Raw genomic sequence first — 5,008 nt, 5'->3', positions numbered from 1 at the left:
ATTTGTGGGCAGAACTGAAAAAGCGGATACGAGCAAGGAGGCCTACAAACATGACTCAGTTACACCAGCTCTGTCAGGAGGAATGGGACAAAATTCACGCAACTTATTGTGGGAAGCTTGTGGAAGGCTACCCAAAACGTTCGACCCAAGTTAAACAATTTAAAGGCAATGGTACCAAATACTAATCGAGTGTATGTAAACTTCTGACCCACTGGGAATGTGATGAAATAAATAAAAGCTGAAATAAATCACTCTACTATTATTCTGACATTTCACATTCTTAAAATAATGTGGTGATCCTAACTGACCTGAGACAGGGAATTTTTACTATTTTTACTAAATGTCATGAATTTTGAAACTGAGTTTAAATGTATTTGGCTAAGGTGTATGTAAACTTCAGACTTCAACTGTATATATATATATTTTAAACTACCAAGTATAGCCCAGTCCATTCTGAAGTTCCTCTCACTGTCTCCACCACCAGTCCTTCCCAGACCTGTCCTTGGATCGGAGATCCTGCAGCAGGACAGAGGGAAAAGCAGGGGGGATGGAACTTAATCCATATTTCGGAAGTATCACGGAAGATCTGCGTTCAAATGTATTTCATTTCCAATTGAGCCGACATGTGCAGCGTTTACCGAACGCAGTGTGTGAGAACGCAGGAACATTGCCTTTAAATGTCAATCTAGCTACAACACGAATCTTCCAAGATACTTCAGTGATACGGATTGAATCCAGCCCTTAGTCATGGAATTTCTACTGTAATTTCACTTATTTATTTACCAGAGAGATGGACACTGACCTGTAGGAGATGCGGTGAGAGCTGACCCAGGTCTGCCACAAACACCAAAATCAGGACAAAGATCATGACCAAGATCAGGACCGTGATCCAAACAATTCCAGGGTAAAGGGCAGGGGCTGTTCTTCTTGCTTTAAATATATCAACAACATCTCTGAATGCTGTGTTGACAACTAGGTTAGGTCTTCTGGGGAATCTCTCCTGACATAGTGGACATTGATACTGGTGTCTGCTATCCCAGTATTCATTGAGACAGGCCATGCAGAAATTGTGTCCACAACTGGTGGTGACTGGATCACTAAATACATCCAAGCAGAGAGAGCACTGGAATGGCTCTTCTTCTGATCTTCTTCTGCGGGCAAACATTGCTGGGAACAAAGACCCTTTAATTTAGTTATTTGACTCATTCCTGTTGTCTCTTAATGGAGCAAAGGGCCCAAACAATGTTTTCCCAGCAACCCTGATTATTTTAGATGAAACCCTTATCTGGAAACTCCTTTCCAGGGGCTATAATACCAGGACATAATAAAGTGTTCTGGGCATGCATAGCTTAACGCGTTGTAACCTACACACTGAACCAGTGGCATAGGCAGAAATTCTTTACTGGTCAAATTTGTTAACTTTGAAAATGTGACAACGAAAAAAATGTTTTGCTTTAAATAATAACAATGCAACATGGATGAAACGTTAATCAGAGAAGACAGTGACTAGCTAGCTACAGTGACTAGACAACAACTAGGTTGGAGGCTTGCAGAAATGGCTTAATAGATATAAACTTCAGTTAATTATTACAGAACCAATCAATAAATAAACAGTAACAATCTAACTGTTTCTTCTACTTACAAGACTAATGCTTGGCAAGGGCACACATGGAGGTTACAGGGTGATGTAGCTAGCAGTTTGAGAGGACACGCTAGCTTGATATAATGTAACAACTGAAAATAGGGAGAACACTTTTTTGTTTACCTAGGTTGTCATGACAACAGCAGCAACCACATTCGTGCAGGAACAGAGTTTTCAGTTAAATTGGTGAGAAGCTCATTCTTTTGAAATAAATCATGTTGTTCTGAAAACAGTGATATCCTCAACACGTTTTATTTGACAAGTAAAGATTGCCCAGTGGTAACAAGGCAAGCTTAATACAGGCAGACATAATTAAACATCATAGTAACATCAAAATAGCATCTTAAATTCACATTGACTTGTTTTTTATTTTTTATTCCAAAGAGATGATCCAGAAGTAAGAAAGTAAATACATCATACATTAATGCACTTTGAATATTTCCTTCACAGTGATTTTAGACTATCTGTTGTTTTACTATCTGTTGTTTACTGTCTGTTGTTTTACTATCTGTTGTTTTACTGTCTGTTGTTTTACTCTCTGTTGTTTTACTGTCTGTTGTTTTACTATCTGTTGTTTTACTGTCTGTTGTTTTACTATCTGTTGTTTTACTGTCTGTTGTTTTACTATCTGTTGTTTTACTATCTGTTGTTTTACTGTCTGTTGTTTTACTATCTGTTGTTTTACTGCCTGTTGTTTTACTATCTGTTGTTTTACTGTCTGTTGTTTTACTGTCTGTTGTTTTACTGTCTGTTGTTTTACTATCTGTTGTTTTACTGCCTGTTGTTTTACTATCTGTTGTTTTACTGTCTGTTGTTTTACTATCTGTTGTTTTACTATCTGTTGTTTTACTGTCTGTTGTTTTACTGTCTGTTGTTTTACTGTCTGTTGTTTTACTGTCTGTTGTTTTACTGTCTGTTGTTTTACTATCTGTTGTTTTACTGTCTGTTGTTTTACTATCTGTTGTTTTACTATCTGTTGTTTTACTGTCTGTTGTTTTACTGTCTGTTGTTTTACTGTCTGTTGTTTTACTATCTGTTGTTTTACTGTCTGTTGTTTTACTGTCTGTTGTTTTACTGTCTGTTGTTTTACTATCTATTGTTTTACTATCTGTTGTTTTACTGTCTGTTGTTTTACTATCTGTTGTTTTTTTTATTTTTTTTAACCTTTATTTAACCAGGCAAGTCAGTTAAGAACAAATTCTTATTTTCAATGACGGCCTGGGAACAGTGGGTTAACTGCCTGTTCAGGGGCAGAACGACAGATTTGTACCTTGTCAGCTCGGGGGTTTGAACTCGCAACCTTCCGGTTACTAGTCCAACGCTCTAACCACTAGGCTACCCTGCCGTTTTACTGTCTGTTGTTTTACTATCTGTTGTTTTACTGTCTGTTGTTTTACTGTCTGTTGTTTTACTATCTATTGTTTTACTATCTGTTGTTTTACTGTCTGTTGTTTTACTATCTGTTGTTTTACTATCTGTTGTTTTACTGTCTGTTGTTTTACTGTCTGTTGTTTTACTATCTGTTGTTTTACTATCTGTTGTTTTACTGCCTGTTGTTTTACTATCTGTTGTTTTACTGTCTGTTGTTTTACTGTCTGTTGTTTTACTATCTGTTGTTTTACTGTCTGTTGTTTTACTATCTGTTGTTTTACTGTCTGTTGTTTTACTGTCTGTTGTTTTACTATCTATTGTTTTACTATCTGTTGTTTTACTATCTGTTGTTTTACTGTCTGTTGTTTTACTGTCTGTTGTTTTACTATCTATTGTTTTACTATCTTTTGTTTTACTGTCTGTTGTTTTACTATCTGTTGTTTTACTATCTGTTGTTTTACTGTCTGTTGTTTTACTATCTGTTGTTTTACTGTCTGTTGTTTTACTGTCTGTTGTTTTACTGTCTGTTGTTTTACTATCTGTTGTTTTACTGTCTGTTGTTTTACTATCTGTTGTTTTACTGTCTGTTGTTTTACTATCTGTTGTTTTACTGTCTGTTGTTTTACTATCTGTTGTTTTACTATCTGTTGTTTTACTGTCTGTTGTTTTACTGTCTGTTGTTTTACTATCTGTTGTTTTACTATCTGTTGTTTTACTGTCTGTTGTTTTACTGTCTGTTGTTTTACTATCTGTTGTTTTACTGTCTGTTGTTTTACTATCTGTTGTTTTACTGCCTGTTGTTTTACTATCTGTTGTTTTACTGTCTGTTGTTTTACTGTCTGTTGTTTTACTGTCTGTTGTTTTACTATCTGTTGTTTTACTGTCTGTTGTTTTACTATCTGTTGTTTTACTGCCTGTTGTTTTACTATCTGTTGTTTTACTGTCTGTTGTTTTACTGTCTGTTGTTTTACTGTCTGTTGTTTTACTCTCTGTTGTTTTACTGTCTGTTGTTTTACTATCTGTTGTTTTACTGTCTGTTGTTTTACTGTCTGTTGTTTTACTATCTGTTGTTTTACTGTCTGTTGTTTTACTATCTGTTGTTTTACTGCCTGTTGTTTTACTATCTGTTGTTTTACTATCTGTTGTTTTACTGTCTGTTGTTTTACTATCTGTTGTTTTACTGTCTGTTGTTTTACTGTCTGTTGTTTTACTATCTGTTGTTTTACTGTCTGTTGTTTTACTGTCTGTTGTTTTACTATCTATTGTTTTACTATCTGTTGTTTTACTGTCTGTTGTTTTACTATCTGTTGTTTTACTATCTGTTGTTTTACTGTCTGTTGTTTTACTATCTGTTGTTTTACTGTCTGTTGTTTTACTGTCTGTTGTTTTACTGTTTGTTGTTTTACTATCTGTTGTTTTAATATCTGTTGTTTTACTGTCTGTTGTTTTACTATCTATTGTTTTACTGTCTGTTGTTTTAATATCTGTTGTTTTACTATCTGTTGTTTTAATATCTGTTGTTTTACTATCTGTTGTTTTGCTGTCTGTTGTTTTACTATCTGTTGTTTTACTGTCTGTTGTTTTAATATCTGTTGTTTTACTATCTGTTGTTTTACTATCTGTTGTTCTGCTGTCTGTTTTACTACAAATGGAGTCAGAAGTTTACATAAACCTTAGCCAAATACATTTAAAGTTTCAGTTTTTCACAATTCCTGACATTTAATCCCAGTAAAAATTCCATGTCTTAGGTCAGTTAGGATCACCACTTTATTTTAAGAATGTGAAATGTCATAACGATAGTAGAGAGAATGATTTATTTCAGCTTTTATTTCTTTCATCACATTTCAAGTGGGTCAGAGGTTTACATACACTGAATGAGAATTTGGTAGCATTGCCTTTAAATTGTTTAACTTGGGTCAAACGTTTTGGGTAGCCTTCCACAAGCTTCCCACAATAAGTTGGGCAAATTTTGTCCCATTCCTCCTGACAGAGCTG

General features: G+C 34.8%; 1 long non-coding RNA gene across 1 annotated transcript; it reads right to left on the bottom strand.

Moving 5' to 3' along the window:
* Nucleotides 1-335: 335 nt before the first annotated feature.
* On the bottom strand, nt 336-1,740 carry LOC110539116. Its single transcript, XR_002475862.2, has 3 exons — nt 1,643-1,740; nt 803-1,167; nt 336-516 (listed from the first exon to the last, which is right to left on the bottom strand). It is a non-coding gene; the product is annotated as an uncharacterized LOC110539116 (long non-coding RNA).
* Between the last annotated feature and the right edge of the window lie 3,268 nt (nt 1,741-5,008).

Source organism: Oncorhynchus mykiss, chromosome 12, assembly GCF_013265735.2.
Source record: "Oncorhynchus mykiss isolate Arlee chromosome 12, USDA_OmykA_1.1, whole genome shotgun sequence".
In the NCBI taxonomy this organism is placed as follows: domain Eukaryota; kingdom Metazoa; phylum Chordata; class Actinopteri; order Salmoniformes; family Salmonidae; genus Oncorhynchus; species Oncorhynchus mykiss.
Note: the sequence above shows the minus strand (reverse complement) of the source record. Positions and strands in the feature narration are given on the sequence as shown.